At 50.6% G+C, this 23,654-nt stretch overlaps 5 pseudogenes; all 5 read left to right on the top strand.

The window, feature by feature from the left end:
* The first annotated feature begins 1,314 nt into the window (after positions 1 to 1,314).
* On the top strand, positions 1,315 to 1,434 carry LOC146994577 (U2 spliceosomal RNA; annotated as a pseudogene).
* Positions 1,435 to 6,807: 5,373 nt separating this feature from the next.
* Positions 6,808 to 6,985, top strand: LOC146994578 (U2 spliceosomal RNA; annotated as a pseudogene).
* Positions 6,986 to 8,896: 1,911 nt separating this feature from the next.
* LOC146994579 (U2 spliceosomal RNA) lies at positions 8,897 to 9,046 on the top strand (annotated as a pseudogene).
* A 5,345-nt stretch (positions 9,047 to 14,391) lies between these two features.
* Positions 14,392 to 14,569, top strand: LOC146994580 (U2 spliceosomal RNA; annotated as a pseudogene).
* Positions 14,570 to 16,479: 1,910 nt separating this feature from the next.
* On the top strand, positions 16,480 to 16,629 carry LOC146994581 (U2 spliceosomal RNA; annotated as a pseudogene).
* The last annotated feature ends 7,025 nt before the right edge of the window (positions 16,630 to 23,654 follow it).

The raw sequence follows: 23,654 nt of genomic DNA on the forward strand, positions 1-23,654 counted from the left end.
ATGATTTCTAAACGCCAGCTAATTGTAATGGTCTACAATTATTGTTAAGGATTGTTGTATTTATGTTTTTATTCATTCATTCATTTATTTTGTTGGCACATTAATATTAACAAACGGGAAAATGCCAATAGATAGCTGCACTATGCAGGAAGCAGTTTATTCTGAGTTTTGAGATGGCTTGCCCGCCGCTAGTGTGGAAGTGTAGAATACAAAGTAATCATTAATTGTAAATTAAAAAGTACTGTTTTATTGTACATATTACAAATTAATTTGTAAAGTGTTTTTTGTAATTTTTCTGTTTGTTTAATTGTTTTAAGTTCCTAATATTTCACTCTGTGTTTTCAAGTGCAACGTTTGAACTAAAGAGAGAGAGAGAGAGTATCTCTGAGTTGGAAACCATGTGCTGGACTGTGCATGTCGAGTTTGTGTCAATCAAACTCTGGCATTATGTAATGCAGTTTTGGCTGATAAATTTTACTGTCTCAATATTTGTTTAATCACAAAAAATAATTTCTTCCCAAGCATGGGCATTCGATAACTCCAGGAATATTTATTTCTTTATTTTTGGTTTTGCTATTTTTATTGCCTTTGTAATTACATTTGTTTTATATTCACCTGCAGTGAAGAATGAGATTTTTTGGAGGAGGAAGCTACTCCAGAGAAATGAACACTTTCATGAATATTTCATTGTCCTCTTTTCCCATCTGAAAAAAAATTGAGAAAATACGAGAATATTATGTTGCATGGTGCATAAGCTTATAAAAGCTGGAGGAAAACACCGGAATTCAGTTGTTTACTTACTGCTGTTATTGACTGTAGCGATTTCGCGTTGAGATCGGATTAACTTTTTCTACTTTGAATTTTGTTCCGGCCAACGTTTCCGTAAAACGTCCAATATAACTACTATAAGTTATTGCGATATTGTAGAAATATCTGTGAGGATATTTCAGCATTGTGGTTCATTTGCTGTAGTAAGAATAAAATTTGCAATTGAATCTTGAATGAAATGAACTTTTGACGTCCTTGGCTTTTTAAAACTAGCCCCGCCCAAGGAGGAGGGGACTGACGCCTCCAGAATGGGAACATTAGAAAAAACCGCAAAATGATGCACTTGACTAGACAGAAATTGGTCATCCTTGTACACCTCTTTTTTTGTAACATAGGAGGAGGATGAAATAACGACATATCATAAAAAGCCCCCAAGCAGCACTCGCTAACCTGAGTCTTCTGCACCCCCTTCTCCCCTGCACGAATGCTCAGGACTTTTGAAATATGAAAAATTGAAAGTGAATTCATCACGCCACAGAATTCTGCATCGCTTCTCGGCCTTTTGGCTAAGATCAAAGTGTAGTATCTGTTCTTATCAGCTTAATTTGCCCACGTAATTTTTTTCTATTTTTACAGTGGTGGATATGCTGAAGGTGTAGAAACCTCGCTTGGAGGGCGGAGCCGGGGTGAACCTTGGGTAAGTTTTGCTTTTTCTCTTCTTCCTGTTGACGCTTGATGGTTCGAATACGTTCTTTACTTGCGTTCAACAGAACCCTTTCCTATCCCCCCCTGTGAGCGTGCAGGGTTTTTTTTGGCTGTTTCCGTTACTGCTGGACTTACCGCAATCGGTTTGTCTGAGTGGTGGGCGGGGCCCTTCTGTCTCTGCCTTCCTTTTGCTAATAGCGACTGTGTTACAGCTCGCTTTAGTGTTGAGAAGGCTTCTTTTCTGTACTCTCTTGCTTTGCGTAGCACGGAGCACTTTTGTAGTGTATCCTTGCATACGTCGAGCCCTCATTTCTTTTCAGTTTCCACTTTCCCACCTATTTTGGTGGGTTTGGTCTTTCTCTTCTCACCTCTTTCCCTCATTCCTTCTGCTATCCGTTAAACTTTCTCCCCCCTTTTTTTCTTTTTTTCTTTTTTTTCTCTCTCTCTACCAGGTTTACCTTTGGCTCGGACGAAATCTCTGACCTCCTGTCTTCTCGCTGATCTAACCAAAAGGCCCTTTTATTTTCTTGCTGCTGCTGTGCCTGCCTTCCTCTGATTACAGAATGTCTGGGTCTCCTGACACTGCTGATCCATCGACGCCCTGCCTTCCTGTGCTGGTACGTCCACCTCGGATCCCTTCGCCGACCACTCCTGGCCTGCCTCCGATGCCCACATCGCCTGTTCTGCTGTGCCCGATTGTGTCTCCACCTCCTTGTGATAGTCGCCGCCCTGAAGTCCTGCACAGCCCGTCGAGTAAGACTCCTTCTCGACACATCGCTGCCTCTGTCACTCCATTAGGACCACCACTTCTCAGAAGTGGCCACCTGAAGCAACTACTGGCAAGGATCACTGCTAGGCCACCTTCCACCTCCCACTCTGGTGCCACCTCCACGCTGCCTTCATCACATAGCCCAGAAAAGATGCCTCCTTCCATGGCCTGCCCACCTCTGCAGTCTCCATCCTCGTCTCCTGCTCCTTCCGAGGCTACTTCCATTGCTGGCTGTTCTCGCGCCTACCTGCGTGACGACAGGGACCCTTCTGCTAGATCCGGACGCTTCTCCTCCTTCCCGTGTTATGTCTGTGGAAGGATCTTCAGCAGAAGGAAAACGCTCCAGAGACACGTCGACCGACATGGTCCTGACTGCGTACAGAGCCATCCATCTCCGTTACCTGCCGCACCAGTACAGACTCCTGCTCCTAACCACGAATCGCCTGTGTGCCACCACACCAGAGCAAAGACAGCTGCTGGCCACGCTTGTTCCTCCCAGCCATGCCTGCCTGACATGCCCCTTGCAGAAGCTTCTACTTCATCACCTGCCTTATCTCCTCCGACTGTACACCTCAGCTTTATTCCCGTGGACTCGTCTTCTTCCTGCCATGCCACGCTTGCTCCTAGGCCTTCGCCGACCCCAGTCTCTTCCTCTGACTCTACCGCTCCATTGCCTCTCCAGGAGTCCGTGACGGATGATTCATCCTTTCCTGCTGCCTCCCCGTCCCCAGTTGCACCCAGCTCATCACCTCCTGGCGACCCTTCCCTCATGCCTAATGACGTGCTACCAAGTTCGCTGCCTCCTCCAGTCTCCGCTTCTGCTCCAATGGACATGACGCCCGCTGGTGCCTCCTCTGCTGTTCCTGCTCCCGAGTCCACATGCCGCGTCGACAGGACCGTCCATCTCGTCTTCCCCGTGACCGATACCTTAGCCTGTACCGAGTCAAGCTGCACTCGTACCTTCCACGCAAGGCAGTGGTCCCAGCTCCGTGACTCGTTGTGCCGCCACCTTCACTACGCACATGGGATCGATGTCGCCTCTACCAAGAACTGGTGTTCCCACTGCCACTCTCTTATCTCTTCTAGGGTCTCCACCCACTCCTGTTTCAAGGACCGCCCTGTCATACGTCCTTCCGGGATCTCTCACAGATGGAAGTGCAGCTCTTGTGACTTTTCCTGTCAGACACGTGGAGGTATCCTCAACCACCAGGCCCGTCACCGAAGAGAACGCCAGCGTGATTCTGCACCTGCTCCACCTCTCACCAGTGGTCCGCGCCGACGCCGCCGCCCTCATCAACGCCCTGACGCTTAGCCTGCTCCTGTTTCTGTCCCAGGTCCTCGCCCTCCAACTCCTGACAGCTCTCCACCTTTGGCCAGTGTGCTGCCTCATCCGTGCTCTGCTGCCCGGTCGTCGACCTCCAACTCCAGCCCGCCACCACCACCGGCTTCCGCTCACCGTGATTGCGATCCACCGAGTGGCCTACATCCTGATGCCTCATCCCCTGGTACTTCCCCTGATGACGTCGACTCCCCGCTGCATGAGGAGCCTTCCGACAGCGACTCGCCACTCCTTGCTCTACGCCCCAGATTGGTCTCCCTGCTCAGTGGTGATCCCTCTCGTAACTGGAGGCTTGCAGAGGAGTGCTTGGACGAGTTAGTTGCCACTGCCCGGGACGCCTTGAAGATCCCCGCCGCAACCTCACGTGCTCCTGCTCCCACTTCACGCCCTCCTTGTGCCACGGACCCAAGAGCTCTCCAACGCATCTACAGGAACCGACGACGCGCTGTCCGACTTCTGCTCGAAGGAGACTCTCCCCGATGTCCTCTTGACTGCGCCTCTGTGACGGCCCACTTCACACCTTCCTGCGAAAGCTCCGTTGATTCCTCTCTTTTCGCTTGCCGCCCTCCAGCTCCACATGAGGTTGACTGCTCCCTGTTCCTTCCGGAAGAGGTTGCTTCACGTCTCCGTGCCGCAGAGAACTCCGCCCCCGGTCCTGACCGACTCTCCTACCATCACTGGAGGAGTCTGGATCCAGATGGCAAGATCCTCGCGCTCGCCTTCAACATCTGCCTCAAGGCCCGCAGGATCCCCGACTCTTGGAAATCCTCACTCACCGTCCTCATCCACAAGCATGGAGACACCTCTGATGTCCACAACTGGCGGCCCATAGCCCTCAGCACCACCGTGGCCAAGCTCTTCACCGGTTGCCTCGCCCGTCGCATGACGTCCTGGATCCTTGAACACGATGTGCTTTCTTCGTCGCAAAAAGGATTCCTCCCTTTCGATGGTGTTTTCGAACACAACTTTGTCGTCGAACAGCGCATCCGCATTGCCCAACGCTCGAAGAAGGACATCTGCGTCGCCTCACTGGACCTCACCAACGCTTTTGGCTCTGTCCCACACGAGGCCATCCTCTCTGCCCTCAGAGCCTCAGGTGCTGGACCCACTTTCGCCGATATTGTACGCGATCTTTACCATGACGCCTCAACACAGTACCTCTGCTCTGATGGTGTTTCTGATCCCGTGCCCTCTGTCTGTGGTGTCCGCCAAGGCTGCCCACTTAGTGGTCTTCTTTTTAACTTGGCCATCGACCCTCTCATCCGTGCGGTCGACTCCTCCTCTCCTCTTCACTCTGTTCTCGCCTATGCTGACGACCTACTGCTGCTCGCCAACTCACCAGCCGAACTCCAAGACCACATCGACGTCGTCCACACCATGGCCTCCAGGTTATTGCTTCACTTCAACCCGGCGAAGTGTTTGACCATTCACATCTCCGGCCGTCAGCCCATTGGTACCCGCCCCTCCAGGTTCTCTCTCAATGAAGTGCCACTTCCTCACCTAGAGAATGAGACTGCAGGATCTTTCCTTGGGAAACCAATCGGCTTCCAGCTCCCGGCTGACCTCCACTTTGTCCACGGTTACCTTCAGGCCTGCAACACCATCCTTTCGTCCAAGCTTGCTCCCTGGCAGAGGATAGACGCCATGAAGTCGTTCATCATCCCTGCCATGGTCTTCGACATGCGGATGCGTCGCCATAAGAAAGGTGATTGGAGACGGATTGATGAGTTTGTGCGCCCTCTTCTGAAGTCGACTCTCAACATCCCACCCGAAGCGGCCAACGAGTACCTGTATGGTGACTCTGCAGCTGTCTGTCTTGGCATCCCGCTGACGAGTGAAGACTCTGACATAGCTCGCATTGACGGAGCGTTCAAGCTCCTCACCTCCCGGGATCCCTGTGTGCGCTCTCTTGCCCGGGAAGACCTCTCTCAGTTCGTCGGCACTCGCATCCGCCAACCTCCTACCGACGACGACCTGACTGCCTTCCTGTCCGCCTCCGATGACGGCCAGTTCCACCGCTCAAGCAACTCATCTTCCTCCACCTGGTCCGCTGCCCGTGCTGCCTCCCGTCGTCTTGGCGTCACCTGGTCCTCTGGTGATAACCGCTCTGTCTTCCTCCACTACGATGGTAACATCCTGGGAGCCTCCAAGCGCCACTTTATCTTCCGCTGCCTCTGCAGTGCCAAAAGATCTGAACGTGCCGACAAGCTCAAGTCTTACCCGAGCCAGGGTAAGGCAATTGAATGTGCTGCCGCCTCAAAATCCAGCAACCACTTCTTCCGTGAGGGGACCTACACCAGGTTCGCGGATTGGAGGTTCATCCATCGAGCCCGTCTGAACTTGGTGCCCCTCAACGGCAACAAACGCTCCAACCCTGGTTCGAAAGGCTGCCGCAGATGTGCTCATCCCAATGAGACGCTCCCTCACGTCATCGAGCACTGTATGAGATACAGCAGGCTGTACCAACTCCGCCACAACAACATTGTGGAGCGGATTAAGAAGGCGGCCATGGGACGTTGGGATGTGTACAGTGAAAACCAACGTATTAATTCTCTACCTGTCCGCCCCGACCTGGTCCTTACCAAAGGGAACTCTGTCTTAATTCTCGATATCACGGTCCCTTTTGACAACCGACTTGAGTCCTTTGACCGTGCCCGCCGCGAAAAAGAGACCAAGTATGAGGAAGTCGCCAACATCCTTCGTGAGACCTTTGCGGACGTCAAAGTTGAGGCCATCGTCGTTGGTGCCTTACGGTCATGGGACCCGAAGAATGACAGAATCGTCCATCGCCTCTGTTCAAACAAGTACGCCACCGTCATGCGCAGGCTCATAGTGAGCGACACAATTCGTATCTCGCGTGACATCTATATTGAGCACCTGACGGGACAACGTCAAATTCCTTGGACTGAACGCGCAGCCGAAAACTAATGCCCGGATGCCTATCTCCTGAATCTTCTGATTTCATCTGTTGTGCTCCATCCCACCTGCCCATTTTCCAGCTGCTCCATAGTGCCTAGTCGAACTTCTATTATTCACTTCTCAATGATCTCTCTCAACTTCGTGTCCTGTATATAGCTCCTGTAAATATGATTCAGTTGCACAGCATACCTTTTGTATTTAAATTGGCTTCGCACATGTACATATATGATATCCTCGAAAACCGCACTGCGTGCGTTATTGGTAGCTCTCGCCAAGGTCCTACCAATATCATGTAAATTGGCACCAAATATGTTCAATAAATAGTTTTTACTCTGTTCTTATCAGCTTAATATCTGATACGACGTCGACATGACGTCAAGATATTAAACTAATTTTTGCAGATAGGCTTGTGGTTAGGAATTTATTCCGCCCTCGCCACGGGTTGGCCTGCTATGGCACTACTTGCAGGATACGGCCCACAATATATCCAAAAAGCAGAAACTTCACTCACCCACTGCATCCTCAGGAAAACGTCCTTTTAAAATGGCCCCTTCAAATTTCAGAAAACCGAAGGTCTGACAACATCATACCTTTGTACGAGTGTGCGGCGACCTGCCTTTTTTTAACTTGCTATTGCTCGGGCCCCTCGTTCTTTTCCTCGGAATGGGAACATTCTGGAGCCTCGGGTTTAACCCTCGTTCTTTTCAGTGTCAAGTTCTGGTTTCTGTAAATACGAAGTTTTATTCGTATTTACAGAAATTCCATAAAATCCACATTTTTTTTCCCGTACTGTTAACAACTTACTCATTCTGTCTGACTGATTGAAGGAAGATCGGCCTCGAAATATCACTCAAATTTCATTTGCAGTAACATTTTTGTCTCATTTCATGTAAGTTTGAGAGAATTCCTATTCACATTTGCCAGATCTTTCCCACTACAGCGCGCGTATACACATTGCTTCTTTCAACACACGAGCCTTTTTATTGTAAATAACTCTCAAAAGGGTGTAAAATGTTTGTAGGCACGCTGCAGCAACAAAGATTTTTCTGTCTGTTTCCTAATGTTTTGTTTTGATTCTCTGTATGATTTCTAAACGCCAGCTAATTGTAATGGTCTACAATTATTGTTAAGGATTGTTGTATTTATGTTTTTATTCATTCATTCATTTATTTTGTTGGCACATTAATATTAACAAACGGGAAAATGCCAATAGATAGCTGCACTATGCAGGAAGCAGTTTATTCTGAGTTTTGAGATGGCTTGCCCGCCGCTAGTGTGGAAGTGTAGAATACAAAGTAATCATTAATTGTAAATTAAAAAGTACTGTTTTATTGTACATATTACAAATTAATTTGTAAAGTGTTTTTTGTAATTTTTCTGTTTGTTTAATTGTTTTAAGTTCCTAATATTTCACTCTGTGTTTTCAAGTGCAACGTTTGAACTAATGAGAGAGAGAGAGAGTATCTCTGAGTTGGAAACCATGTGCTGGACTGTGCATGTCGAGTTTGTGTCAATCAAACTCTGGCATTATGTAATGCAGTTTTGGCTGATAAATTTTACTGTCTCAATATTTGTTTAATCACAAAAAATAATTTCTTCCCAAGCATGGGCATTCGATAACTCCAGGAATATTTATTTCTTTATTTTTGGTTTTGCTATTTTTATTGCCTTTGTAATTACATTTGTTTTATATTCACCTGCAGTGAAGAATGAGATTTTTTGGAGGAGGAAGCTACTCCAGAGAAATGAACACTTTCATGAATATTTCATTGTCCTCTTTTCCCATCTGAAAAAAAATTGAGAAAATACGAGAATATTATGTTGCATGGTGCATAAGCTTATAAAAGCTGGAGGAAAACACCGGAATTCAGTTGTTTACTTACTGCTGTTATTGACTGTAGCGATTTCGCGTTGAGATCGGATTAACTTTTTCTACTTTGAATTTTGTTCCGGCCAACGTTTCCGTAAAACGTCCAATATAACTACTATAAGTTATTGCGATATTGTAGAAATATCTGTGAGGATATTTCAGCATTGTGGTTCATTTGCTGTAGTAAGAATAAAATTTGCAATTGAATCTTGAATGAAATGAACTTTTGACGTCCTTGGCTTTTTAAATCTAGCCCCGCCCAAGGAGGAGGGGACTGACGCCTCCAGAATGGGAACATTAGAAAAAACCGCAAAATGATGCACTTGACTAGACAGAAATTGGTCATCCTTGTACACCTCTTTTTTTGTAACATAGGAGGAGGATGAAATAACGACATATCATAAAAAGCCCCCAAGCAGCACTCGCTAACCTGAGTCTTCTGCACCCCCTTCTCCCCTGCACGAATGCTCAGGACGTTTGAAATATGAAAAATTGAAAGTGAATTCATCACGCCACAGAATTCTGCATCGCTTCTCGGCCTTTTGGCTAAGATCAAAGTGTAGTATCTGTTCTTATCAGCTTAATTTGCCCACGTAATTTTTTTCTATTTTTACAGTGGTGGATATGCTGAAGGTGTAGAAACCTCGCTTTGAGGGCGGAGCCGGGGTGAACCTTGGGTAAGTTTTGCTTTTTCTCTTCTTCCTGTTGACGCTTGATGGTTCGAATACGTTCTTTACTTGCGTTCAACAGAACCCTTTCCTATCCCCCCCTGTGAGCGTGCAGGGTTTTTTTTTGGCTGTTTCCGTTACTGCTGGACTTACCGCAATCGGTTTGTCTGAGTGGTGGGCGGGGCCCTTCTGTCTCTGCCTTCCTTTTGCTAATAGCGACTGTGTTACAGCTCGCTTTAGTGTTGAGAAGGCTTCTTTTCTGTACTCTCTTGCTTTGCGTAGCACGGAGCACTTTTGTAGTGTATCCTTGCATACGTCGAGCCCTCATTTCTTTTCAGTTTCCACTTTCCCACCTATTTTGGTGGGTTTGGTCTTTCTCTTCTCACCTCTTTCCCTCATTCCTTCTGCTATCCGTTAAACTTTCTCCCCCCTTTTTTTTCTTTTTTTCTTTTTTTTCTCTCTCTCTACCAGGTTTACCTTTGGCTCGGACGAAAGCTCTGACCTCCTGTCTTCTCGCTGATCTAACCAAAAGGCCCTTTTATTTTCTTGCTGCTGCTGTGCCTGCCTTCCTCTGATTACAGAATGTCTGGGTCTCCTGACACTGCTGATCCATCGACGCCCTGCCTTCTTGTGCTGGTACGTCCACCTCGGATCCCTTCGCCGACCACTCCTGGCCTGCCTCCGATGCCCACATCGCCTGTTCTGCTGTGCCCGATTGTGTCTCCACCTCCTTGTGATAGTCGCCGCCCTGAAGTCCTGCACAGCCCGTCGAGTAAGACTCCTTCTCGACACATCGCTGCCTCTGTCACTCCATTAGGACCACCACTTCTCAGAAGTGGCCACCTGAAGCAACTACTGGCAAGGATCACTGCTAGGCCACCTTCCACCTCCCACTCTGGTGCCACCTCCACGCTGCCTTCATCACATAGCCCAGAAAAGATGCCTCCTTCCATGGCCTGCCCACCTCTGCAGTCTCCATCCTCGTCTCCTGCTCCTTCCGAGGGTACTTCCATTGCTGGCTGTTCTCGCGCCTACCTGCGTGACGACAGGGACCCTTCTGCTAGATCCGGACGCTTCTCCTCCTTCCCGTGTTATGTCTGTGGAAGGATCTTCAGCAGAAGGAAAACGCTCCAGAGACACGTCGACCGACATGGTCCTGACTGCGTACAGAGCCATCCATCTCCGTTACCTGCCGCACCAGTACAGACTCCTGCTCCTAACCACGAATCGCCTGTGTGCCACCACACCAGAGCAAAGACAGCTGCTGGCCACGCTTGTTCCTCCCAGCCATGCCTGCCTGACATGCCCCTTGCAGAAGCTTCTACTTCATCACCTGCCTTATCTCCTCCGACTGTACACCTCAGCTTTATTCCCGTGGACTCGTCTTCTTCCTGCCATGCCACGCTTGCTCCTAGGCCTTCGCCGACCCCAGTCTCTTCCTCTGACTCTACCGCTCCATTGCCTCTCCAGGAGTCCGTGACGGATGATTCATCCTTTCCTGCTGCCTCCCCGTCCCCAGTTGCACCCAGCTCATCACCTCCTGGCGACCCTTCCCTCATGCCTAATGACGTGCTACCAAGTTCGCTGCCTCCTCCAGTCTCCGCTTCTGCTCCAATGGACATGACGCCCGCTGGTGCCTCCTCTGCTGTTCCTGCTCCCGAGTCCACATGCCGCGTCGACAGGACCGTCCATCTCGTCTTCCCCGTGACCGATACCTTAGCCTGTACCGAGTCAAGCTGCACTCGTACCTTCCACGCAAGGCAGTGGTCCCAGCTCCGTGACTCGTTGTGCCGCCACCTTCACTACGCACATGGGATCGATGTCGCCTCTACCAAGAACTGGTGTTCCCACTGCCACTCTCTTATCTCTTCTAGGGTCTCCACCCACTCCTGTTTCAAGGACCGCCCTGTCATACGTCCTTCCGGGATCTCTCACAGATGGAAGTGCAGCTCTTGTGACTTTTCCTGTCAGACACGTGGAGGTATCCTCAACCACCAGGCCCGTCACCGAAGAGAACGCCAGCGTGATTCTGCACCTGCTCCACCTCTCACCAGTGGTCCGCGCCGACGCCGCCGCCCTCATCAACGCCCTGACGCTTAGCCTGCTCCTGTTTCTGTCCCAGGTCCTCGCCCTCCAACTCCTGACAGCTCTCCACCTTTGGCCAGTGTGCTGCCTCATCCGTGCTCTGCTGCCCGGTCGTCGACCTCCAACTCCAGCCCGCCACCACCACCGGCTTCCGCTCACCGTGATTGCGATCCACCGAGTGGCCTACATCCTGATGCCTCATCCCCTGGTACTTCCCCTGATGACGTCGACTCCCCGCTGCATGAGGAGCCTTCCGACAGCGACTCGCCACTCCTTGCTCTACGCCCCAGATTGGTCTCCCTGCTCAGTGGTGATCCCTCTCGTAACTGGAGGCTTGCAGAGGAGTGCTTGGACGAGTTAGTTGCCACTGCCCGGGACGCCTTGAAGATCCCCGCCGCAACCTCACGTGCTCCTGCTCCCACTTCACGCCCTCCTTGTGCCACGGACCCAAGAGCTCTCCAACGCATCTACAGGAACCGACGACGCGCTGTCCGACTTCTGCTCGAAGGAGACTCTCCCCGATGTCCTCTTGACTGCGCCTCTGTGACGGCCCACTTCACACCTTCCTGCGAAAGCTCCGTTGATTCCTCTCTTTTCGCTTGCCGCCCTCCAGCTCCACATGAGGTTGACTGCTCCCTGTTCCTTCCGGAAGAGGTTGCTTCACGTCTTCGTGCCGCAGAGAACTCCGCCCCCGGTCCTGACCGGCTCTCCTACCATCACTGGAGGACTCTGGATCCAGATGGCAAGATCCTCGCGCTCGCCTTCAACATCTGCCTCAAGGCCCGCAGGATCCCCGACTCTTGGAAATCCTCACTCACCGTCCTCATCCACAAGCATGGAGACACTTCTGATGTCCACAACTGGCGGCCCATAGCCCTCAGCACCACCGTGGCCAAGCTCTTCACCGGTTGCCTCGCCCGTCGCATGACGTCCTGGATCCTTGAACACGATGTGCTTTCTTCGTCGCAAAAAGGATTCCTCCCTTTCGATGGTGTTTTCGAACACAACTTTGTCGTCGAACAGCGCATCCGCATTGCCCAACGCTCGAAGAAGGACATCTGCCTCGCCTCACTGGACCTCACCAACGCTTTTGGCTCTGTCCCACACGAGGCCATCCTCTCTGCCCTCAGAGCCTCAGGTGCTGGACCCACTTTCGCCGATATTGTACGCGATCTTTACCATGACGCCTCAACACAGTACCTCTGCTCTGATGGTGTTTCTGATCCCGTGCCCTCTGTCTGTGGTGTCCGCCAAGGCTGCCCACTTAGTGGTCTTCTTTTTAACTTGGCCATCGACCCTCTCATCCGTGCGGTCGACTCCTCCTCTCCTCTTCACTCTGTTCTCGCCTATGCTGACGACCTACTGCTGCTCGCCAACTCACCAGCCGAACTCCAAGACCACATCGACGTCGTCCACACCATGGCCTCCAGGTTATTGCTTCACTTCAACCCGGCGAAGTGTTTGACCATTCACATCTCCGGCCGTCAGCCCATTGGTACCCGCCCCTCCAGGTTCTCTCTCAATGAAGTGCCACTTCCTCACCTAGAGAATGAGACTGCAGGATCTTTCCTTGGGAAACCAATCGGCTTCCAGCTCCCGGCTGACCTCCACTTTGTCCACGGTTACCTTCAGGCCTGCAACACCATCCTTTCGTCCAAGCTTGCTCCCTGGCAGAGGATAGACGCCATGAAGTCGTTCATCATCCCTGCCATGGTCTTCGACATGCGGATGCGTCGCCATAAGAAAGGTGATTGGAGACGGATTGATGAGTTTGTGCGCCCTCTTCTGAAGTCGACTCTCAACATCCCACCCGAAGCGGCCAACGAGTACCTGTATGGTGACTCTGCAGCTGTCTGTCTTGGCATCCCGCTGAAGAGTGAAGACTCTGACATAGCTCGCATTGACGGAGCGTTCAAGCTCCTCACCTCCCGGGATCCCTGTGTGCGCTCTCTTGCCCGGGAAGACCTCTCTCAGTTCGTCGGCACTCGCATCCGCCAACCTCCTACCGACGACGACCTGACTGCCTTCCTGTCCGCCTCCGATGACGGCCAGTTCCACCGCTCAAGCAACTCATCTTCCTCCACCTGGTCCGCTGCCCGTGCTGCCTCCCGTCGTCTTGGCGTCACCTGGTCCTCTGGTGATAACCGCTCTGTCTTCCTCCACTACGATGGTAACATCCTGGGAGCCTCCAAGCGCCACTTTATCTTCCGCTGCCTCTGCAGTGCCAAAAGATCTGAACGTGCCGACAAGCTCAAGTCTTACCCGAGCCAGGGTAAGGCAATTGAATGTGCTGCCGCCTCAAAATCCAGCAACCACTTCTTCCGTGAGGGGACCTACACCAGGTTCGCGGATTGGAGGTTCATCCATCGAGCCCGTCTGAACTTGGTGCCCCTCAACGGCAACAAACGCTCCAACCCTGGTTCGAAAGGCTGCCGCAGATGTGCTCATCCCAATGAGACGCTCCCTCACGTCATCGAGCACTGTATGAGATACAGCAGGCTGTACCAACTCCGCCACAACAACATTGTGGAGCGGATTAAGAAGGCGGCCATGGGACGTTGGGATGTGTACAGTGAAAACCAACGTATTAATTCTCTACCTGTCCGCCCCGACCTGGTCCTTACCAAAGGGAACTCTGCCTTAATTCTCGATATCACGGTCCCTTTTGACAACCGACTTGAGTCCTTTGACCGTGCCCGCCGCGAAAAAGAGACCAAGTATGAGGAAGTCGCCAACATCCTTCGTGAGACCTTTGCGGACGTCAAAGTTGAGGCCATCGTCGTTGGTGCCTTACGGTCATGGGACCCGAAGAATGACAGAATCGTCCATCGCCTCTGTTCAAACAAGTACGCCACCGTCATGCGCAGCCTCATAGTGAGCGACACAATTCGTATCTCGCGTGACATCTATATTGAGCACCTGACGGGACAACGTCAAATTCCTTGGACTGAACGCGCAGCCGAAAACTAATGCCCGGATGCCTATCTCCTGAATCTTCTGATTTCATCTGTTGTGCTCCATCCCACCTGCCCATTTTCCAGCTGCTCCATAGTGCCTACTCGAACTTCTATTATTCACTTCTCAATGATCTCTCTCAACTTCGTGTCCTGTATATAGCTCCTGTAAATATGATTCAGTTGCACAGCATACCTTTTGTATTTAAATTGGCTTCGCACATGTACATATATGATATCCTCGAAAACCGCACTGCGTGCGTTATTGGTAGCTCTCGCCAAGGTCCTACCAATATCATGTAAATTGGCACCAAATATGTTCAATAAATAGTTTTTACTCTGTTCTTATCAGCTTAATATCTGATACGACGTCGACATGACGTCAAGATATTAAACTAATTTTTGCAGATAGGCTTGTGGTTAGGAATTTATTCCGCCCTCGCCACGGGTTGGCCTGCTATGACACTACTTGCAGGATACGGCCCACAATATATCCAAAAAGCAGAAACTTCACTCACCCACTGCATCCTCAGGAAAACGTCCTTTTAAAATGGCCCCTTCAAATTTCAGAAAACCGAAGGTCTGACAACATCATACCTTTGTACGAGTGTGCGGCGACCTGCCTTTTTTTAACTTGCTATTGCTCGGGCCCCTCGTTCTTTTCCTCGGAATGGGAACATTCTGGAGCCTCGGGTTTAACCCTCGTTCTTTTCAGTGTCAAGTTCTGGTTTCTGTAAATACGAAGTTTTATTCGTATTTACAGAAATTCCATAAAATCCACATTTTTTTCCCGTACTGTTAACAACTTACTCATTCTGTCTGACTGATTGAAGGAAGATCGGCCTCGAAATATCACTCAAATTTCATTTGCAGTAACATTTTTGTCTCATTTCATGTAAGTTTGAGAGAATTCCTATTCACATTTGCCAGATCTTTCCCACTACAGCGCGCGTATACACATTCCTTCTTTCAACACACGAGCCTTTTTATTGTAAATAACTCTCAAAAGGGTGTAAAATGTTTGTAGGCACACTGCAGCAACAAAGATTTTTCTGTCTGTTTCCTAATGTTTTGTTTTGATTCTCTGTATGATTTCTAAACGCCAGCTAATTGTAATGGTCTACAATTATTGTTAAGGATTGTCGTATTTATGTTTTTATTCATTCATTCATTTATTTTGTTGGCACATTAATAGTAACAAACGGGAAAATGCCAATAGATAGCTGCACTATGCAGGAAGCAGTTTATTCTGAGTTTTGAGATGGCTTGCCCGCCGCTAGTGTGGAAGTGTAGAATACAAAGTAATCATTAATTGTAAATTAAAAAGTACTGTTTTATTGTACATATTACAAATTAATTTGTAAAGTGTTTTTTGTAATTTTTCTGTTTGTTTAATTGTTTTAAGTTCCTAATATTTCACTCTGTGTTTTCAAGTGCAACGTTTGAACTGAAGAGAGAGAGAGAGAGTATCTCTGAGTTGGAAACCATGTGCTGGACTGTGCATGTCGAGTTTGTGTCAATCAAACTCTGGCATTATGTAATGCAGTTTTGGCTGATAAATTTTACTGTCTCAATATTTGTTTAATCACAAAAAATAATTTCTTCCCAAGCATGGGCATTCGATAACTCCAGGAATATTTATTTATTTATTTTTGGTTTTGCTATTTTTATTGCCTTTGTAATTACATTTGTTTTATATTCACCTGCAGTGAAGAATGAGATTTTTCGGAGGAGGAAGCTACTCCAGAGAAATGAACACTTTCATGAATATTTCATTGTCCTCTTTTCCCATCTGAAAAAAAATTGAGAAAATACGAGAATATTATGTTGCATGGTGCATAAGCTTATAAAAGCTGGAGGAAAACACCGGAATTCGGTTGTTTACTTACTGCTGTTATTGACTGTAGCGATTTCGCGTTGTGATCGGATTAACTTTTTCTACTTTGAATTTTGTTCCGGCCAACGTTTCCGTAAAACGTCCAATATAACTACTGTAAGTTATTGCGATATTGTAGAAATATCTGTGAGGATATTTCAGCATTGTGGTTCATTTGCTGTAGTAAGAATAAAATTTGCAATTGAATCTTGAATGAAATGAACTTTTGACGTCCTTGGCTTTTTAAAACTAGGCCCGCCCAAGGAGGAGGGGACTGACGCCTCCAGAATGGGAACATTAGAAAGGACCGCAAAATGATCCACTTGACTAGACAGAAATTGGTCATCCTTGTACACCTCTTTTTTTGTAACACAGGAGGAGGATGAAATAACGACATATCATAAAAAGCCCCCAAGCAGCACTCGCTAACCTGAGTCTTCTGCACCCCCTTCTCCCCTGCACGAATGCTCAGGACTTTTGAAATATGAAAAATTGAAAGTGAATTCATCACGCCACAGAATTCTGCATCGCTTCTCGGCCTTTTGGCTAAGATCAAAGTGTAGTAAATCGGTCGAGTTGCCGATACTTTTTCATCTTTTTTGGTCACTTCTTACTGTTTTTACAGGTAGACTGGTGGCTAAAGATGTTTCCTGTTTCTAGGCCTCGCCCACCGTCGAGGCCCCGCCCAACGCCTGGAGTTCGGAGCCCTGGAAGACGCTCACCGCCTCCTGAAGCCAGTTTTGGAGTCCTGGATGCCGGAGCAGGTTCCCATACGGTGCATGGAGTCCCTGGAGACGTTCCTGTTGTAGCTGTTGACCGTGGAGTGCCTGCCGTTCCCGCTGGAGGTCCTGTTGCTGGATCCATTGGAACCTGTTCCCGTGGTGTTCATGGAGTCCCTGGAGCAGCTGTTGACCATGGAGTGCCCGCCGTTCCCGCTGGAGCTATCCCTGGATCCAATGGAGTCGTCCCTCTTGCTCCGGGATCAGCCGCTGATGCTTCCCAAGCCATCCCTGGATCTATTGGAGCCTCTCCTGGTGCGCCTGATGCAGAAGCTGAGGCCCCCGGATTGTCTGAGGCCATTCCTGCCTACCCTGGAGCTTCTGAAGACATCCCTGTGACGGCCGGAGCCTTCCCGGTGGCATCTGTCGCTGGATTGATCCAATGCGTTCCGGCTACTTCCCAAGTCGCCGCTGCAGACCATGGATCCTCCGATGGAAACTCTTGTGCCGTCGCTGGATCTGCCGGAGCTATTCCTGCCCTTGGAGAGAGTGCCTCTCCCGAAATTGCCACTGGAGGTTCCAGAGCTGCTCCTGCATCTTCTAGTGCCGCTGCTCATCCTGGAGTCGCCGCTGTGGTCCCTAGTGCCACGCCTTGCCTGCCCGGAGCCGGCTCGTCTGCCAGGAGTGTGCCCACCTACTACTACGGGAGTATCGCCACTAGTGAAGCCACGCCCACCGGGTCGTCCTCCTTACCCAGACACGTGCCAGCTTTCGTTACACCCTCTGGACCGCCCCTTTCCAAAGGTGGACACTTACGCCAACTGTTGGATAGAATTCAAGCCAAGACTTCTGGCTGCACACGGCTCCTACCTGTGGTCACTTGTCAACCTAGTGAACGAAGGACACCAGAGGGTTCATTACTCGCCGAGTCTGCTCACACGTCCTCCTCTGCCAAGGACACGCCCACCACACCCCAGTCTACATTCGCATGCTACGTCTGCGGATTGGAGTGTACGAGCAGAAGGGGCCTCAGAAGGCATACAAGGACGCACGTGCAGGAGAGAGTCAGTCAGCTCCACCCACCTCCTGACAGAAGGGTAGCTGCGAGCATTCCTGGGTAATTGATCTCGCCCGTATGTCATCATACACGGGCTCGGACGGCGGCTGGTCATGCCTCCTCATCGAACACACTCACGATCTCACCCCCACGCACTTACGCTGAAGCTCTTCGCCATCCATGAGAGTGAGTTCTGCTCATCCTTCTTCAACCGGTCCTCTCTGCGCAGTGATCACCTCCACCGCGGAGTCTCTGACGTCCAACGTACCTGCTAAATCCAAGGTGTTTCCTGCGGAGAACACAAGGAACTTCCTGCCACCTTCGGAGACGTCAATCCCGTCGACACCATACTCCACCCTCCCGGCCAGGAATTCTACTCCCACCGTCATACCTGGACCAAAGACTAATGCTTCCACACCTCAACTGGCGTCTGCCGTCATCTGCCAGGATTGTGGTCGCTCCTGCCTGAGTAAGAAACAGCTGCGGTCCCATCGTCACCTCCGTCACAGACAGGCTCCGCTTCCCACCTCTTCTGGAGACGATGACTTTACCTCCTCAACTCCTGAGACACTGACTGACGCCGCTTCTTCACCGCCCGCTGCTCCTGCACCAGGCCCTGTCCACACGGACTGCACTGCCTCTGGCTCAACAGACGCTGCTCCTCAACCTGCTTTAACTGCCACTGTCCCGGTGACCACTTCGCCTAGTAAAGACCTACCTGGTGAATCCGATGTCGCACCTCAAGTACCCTGCCAGACACGCTTGGATACTACCTCCAGCGCTGGAGACACGACTGATGCGGACGTCCTCATCCTATGCCTCACTCCCTCAGAAAGGACTGATCTGCTCTCTACTGAATTGCCCGCACCAGACAGCAATGTAATACGCTCACATGCTGCTACGACTTCTACTGAGCAAATTGCACCTGGCCCACGTCCTAGCAGGCCATTGCAGAACCTGTCAGTGAGGGAGCCTTTGCCTATGCCCACTCATGTGGAGAATCATGAGTCCTGCCCAGAGACATCCTGCCGACGTGACTCTATTGTCCATCTACTCTTCCCGATGCAAGACACACTCCACTGCACCGAAAGGGACTGCCATAGGACATTCCATTCGAAACGCTGGACCCAACTCCGCCACTCGCTCTGCAGACACCTCTTGTACACACATGGCATAGATGTTGCTAGCACTCGGAACTGGTGTGCACACTGCCTATTGCCCATCGCCGTTAAGGTCTCGACCCATCAATGCTTTAGGGACCGGCCCGTAGTCGTCGAATCGGGCATTCAACATCGTTGGAGATGTACCCAGTGCGACTTCTCATGCCAAACACGGGGTGGATTCCTTAACCACCAAGCACGCCACCGACGTGAACGGCAGCGCTTACTCCAGCCACCTCTAGTGACGCCTCTCCTTCCCTCCACCTCGGCAAGACGACAGGCACGGACTGCACGATTCCGTACATCTCGCCAAGATGATGCTAGAACTGATGGACCTTCCACTGCCTACCAATCGACAAGTGCAACAGACCCTAATACCTTGCCCTATCAAGAGGATGCCGCACCTCCAGGAACAGACATGAGGACTACCCCACAGGTTGATGCGCCTTTGACTGTTAATCTGGGAGCCAACCCTTCCTTTGAAGAACACTCCCCGGAGCCGTCCTTCCCGGATTCGCCTTCACCTACCGGTCCTACAGTTACACCCGACTCACCGGTTCCAGAAGCCGTATCGGATGATGCCGAGAGATCTCCACTGGGTGGTGTAGAAATACAAGTCACGTCCCCCCTTGAACACTTCGTAGAACGACTGGAAGAGTTTTCCGACCCGATGACCACTGAGCAGTGGGATGCCTTTTCCACGTTACTTGACGAGATCTTGATGGCCGCCGCGAGTGCAGTTCGTCTTCCTCCCGCTAGCGAGGATGTAACTGGAAACAACAACAATTCCGCCAAGATACGTGATGACCCAAAGTTGCTCCAGAAACTCTACCGTCGTAACCGACGCAGAGCGGTCCGACTGATTTGCGGGGATGATTCACAGAGATGCCCAATTGGAAGACAGGATATACAAGATCACTTTGCTGCTGCCCTATGCAACAACCGAGTTGACACCTCAGTGTACACCTCACCATCCCCTCTCCCCAGAGAACTTGACCTCTCTCCATTTTCTCCTGCAGAGATCGCAAGGAAACTCTATTCAGCTGAAAACTCGGCACCCGGACACGATCGACTCTCATACAACCATTGGAAGGCCGTTGATCCGGACTGTACAGTACTCGCAGCCATCTTCAACATCTGCTTGAAAGCTAGGAAAGTCCCTGCAGCTTGGAAAGACTCTCGTACTATCCTGTTACCCAAAGGGGGTGACCCGCATAACATCAAAAACTGGCGTCCTATCTCGCTGAGTGTTACGATTGCCAAGCTGTTCTGTGGTTGCCTGGCACGACGGTTCACTTCTTGGCTCATCGACAACTGCATCCTCTCCCCGTCACAGAAGGGATTTCTACCCTTCGACGGGGTGTTTGAAAATAACTTCGTTGTTCAGCAGAGAATCCAGCTAGCACGGACCAGCCAATCTGACATCTGCCTGGCGTCATTGGACCTATCCGATGCCTTCGGATCCGTGCCCCACGATGCAATTTTTGCTGCGCTTCGAGCCTCTGGAGTTGGGAATCATTTCACCGAGCTGATACAGGAGCTGTACACGGATGCGTCCACACGCGTCTTCACAGAGGAAGGCCCCACGGATCCAATTCCAATTGACATCGGAGTACGTCAGGGTTGCCCCCTAAGTGGGCTGTTGTTCAACTTGACCATCAACCCGATACTTGTCGCAGTCCAAGGGCAAAGTCCTCTACACCGCATACTGGCGTATGCCGACGACCTACTGCTACTCTCGCCCTCCCCTGCGGAGCTGCAAACTCAACTCAATCTGACGCACAACCTGGTTGGAAAGCTTAGCCTCTACATCAACCCCAGAAAATGCTTCTCCCTTCATATCTCCGGAGCTCGCCCAACGGGTGTCCGCCACTCTCAGTTCTCGATCGACGGCACTGCCATCAGGTGTCTTCGTGAGGGTGAAGGTGAGGAATTTTTGGGGAAACCAATTGGATTCAACAAACCACCGGACATCGAGGCACTCAATACTTACCTACAGAAATGCGAGATGATCCTGAATTCGCCACTTGCTCCCTGGCAGCGCATTGACGCGCTCAAATCCTTTGTGTTTCCATCAATGGATTTTGATATGAGGACGGCCCGGTTGAAGAAAACCGACTGGGCAAAGATTGACTCACATGTGCGCCCGCTACTAAAGAGGACTCTCAACCTACCTCCCGAGGCGGCAAATGAATATCTTTACGGCACGAAGGAATCTGCATGCTTTGGTATCCCGCTGGCTGCCGAAAGCTCAGATATAGCAAGGATTGACAGCGCTTTCAAGTTGCTCACTTCATTGGACCCTGGGATACAACAGCTCGCTTGGGAGGACCTTACGCGACTTGTAAGTGGACGACTGAAAAGGGTTCCTTCCTTCTCTGAGATTGCAGCTTTCCTTTCGGGATGTGACGAAGACTTTCCCAGGAGCACCTCCAACCGAATTTCATCAGTTTGGTCCGCGGGCAGAAGCGCAGCCCGTCGCCTAAAAGTCACGTGGACAATTTCTGACGACCACACTGTGGAGATCTCTCATGACGGTACCACCATAACAGCCGGCAAGCGACGCCTTGTATTCCGCACCCTGCGGAATGCCATCAAGAAATCCCGCGCAGAGAAACTCATCACTTATCCCAACCAGGGCAAGGCGATGGAATGCGCAGCGGCTGCCAAAGCAAGCTCTCACTTTTTCCGGAACGGGGCATTTACACGATTCGCCGACTGGCGATTTATACATCGTGCAAGGCTAAACCTCCTCCCCCTGAACGGTGTTCGTCGCAATGTGAATGGCTCCCGTGGCTGCAGAAGATGCAACTTTGAGCTCGAGACTCTCCCGCATGTCCTCTGCCACTGCATGAGATACAGCCGTCTCTACCAAGCGAGGCACAATGCAGTGGTAGAGAGGATTAAAAAGGCAGCCAGTGGAAGGTGGCAGCTCCTCTCCGAGAACCGGCCAGTCAGAGGACTCCCGCTACGCCCGGACATCATCCTAACAAGAGACAACGCATGCCTCATCCTACACATAACAGTTGCTTTTGACAACCGTCGGTCTTCATTTGATGCTGCTCGCCGAGAGAAGATGAACAAGTACCGTCCACTAATCGAAGCACTGAAATCTACATATAACGATGTGCGAGTAGAAGCAATTGTAATCGGAGCACTAGGATCATGGGATCCAAACAACGATAAAGTTCTCAGCAGGATCTGCAGCAGGAAGTACGCATCACTTATGCGAAAGCTCATCGTAAGTGAAACAATAAGTAAGTCAAGGGATATCTATGTGGAGCATCTCACGGACGTCAGACAGGAGAACTGGTAAATTTAACATGGACTCACTGAACTATCCGATTAAGTGTTCACAAAGTACAAACCCCCGAAATATGTAAGTAGAAAGAAAAACCTAGTATGTTGTACATAAGTGCTTGGTTCTGAAAATAGTTGTTGTACATATCTGCTTCGCTCTGTAAATAATTGTAAATAGAAAATTAATGTATAATAGAATTGTAAAATGATATTTCTGCCACGCAAATATCATTCTTCTGTAAAGTGGCCAAAAATATTGTTCAATAAAAAACATCTGTTCTTATCAGCTTAATCGGTGGACTAGTTGCTTGTGTCCCTGTGACAGCCTCATAGCACGGGTTGAGCAGATTGAACGCCGAAGGCCGAGTCGCCTTCCATTAGTTTTGTCGGTTTGATCTTTTTTCAGATCCAGAGTGGTGGATATTCTGAAAAGCGGATGAGTTCGCCGCCCCGCCTTGCTTCCCGGCCGAGGCCACGCCCACCGCCCGCCGTGAGGAGTCCTGGTTCCCGTTCTCCGCCAGCTGTTCCTGGGGTCCCTGTTCCAGCTCTTGTTCCCGGAGTTCCTGAGGATGCTGCTACCCATAGGAGTGCCCTTGTATCCGGTGTTCCCGAGGAAGCTGCTGCCCATAGGAGGACCCTGCCCAGGATGCTTGGAGCCACTGGAGGTGGAGTCAACACTCCCGGGGATCCTGCTGGATGCGATGTGGATGTCCCTGTTCCCGCTTGTTCCAGTCCTGGAGGACCACCCCTGTCCGAGAAGGATGCTGCTGCCCCCGGAGGAGGACTCTACGCTGCCACTGTCGCTGCTGGACGCCGTGTTCCTGTTCCTGCTACCAAGGACCCTGCTGGATGCCCTGTAGTTGCTCATTCCAGACCCGGTGCCACAGATGCTGATGCCACCCATGGAGGATCACCCCTGTCCGAGATGACTGCTGCTACACCCGGAGGAGTTTCCTACGCTGCCATGGTCTCTGCTGGACTCCGTGTTCCTGCTGCCGAAGTAGGTGAAGCCTCCCCCAGAAGACTACCGATTTCCGGGATGCATGCCGCTGGAACTGGAGGATTACCACTGCCTCTCAAGACAGCCCGCCCTGAAGATCCTGGTTCTTCCATCCCAGTGAAACGCCATGTAGCCGCCTTTGTCACCCCAACTGGTCCGCCCATCACTAACACCAATCACATCCGTGTTCTCGTCGATAAGATCCAGGCCCGCCACTCCTCGGCTTCTTCGCCCTCGGATGCTGCTCGGACTACCTCTTCTCAGATGCATGCACTTTCGTCGAGCACTCCCGCCTCCCAGCCGACCTCCTCATGCTCGCCGTTTATGGGTACCTCTCCGTTCGTCTGTGAAACATGTGGAATGGCTTTCAAGAGAAGTGGAAAGCTGAGGCATCACTTGAAGTTGCACATTAAGTATGGACCTCCTTTGCCACGCCCACCGCCTGCGCAGACCTCGCCTTCTCCA

Source organism: Stegodyphus dumicola, chromosome 11 (genome assembly GCF_044657685.1).
Source record: "Stegodyphus dumicola isolate Sdum_Otavi_A_Nest chromosome 11, ASM4465768v1".
NCBI classification, from domain to species: Eukaryota; Metazoa; Arthropoda; class Arachnida; order Araneae; family Eresidae; genus Stegodyphus; species Stegodyphus dumicola.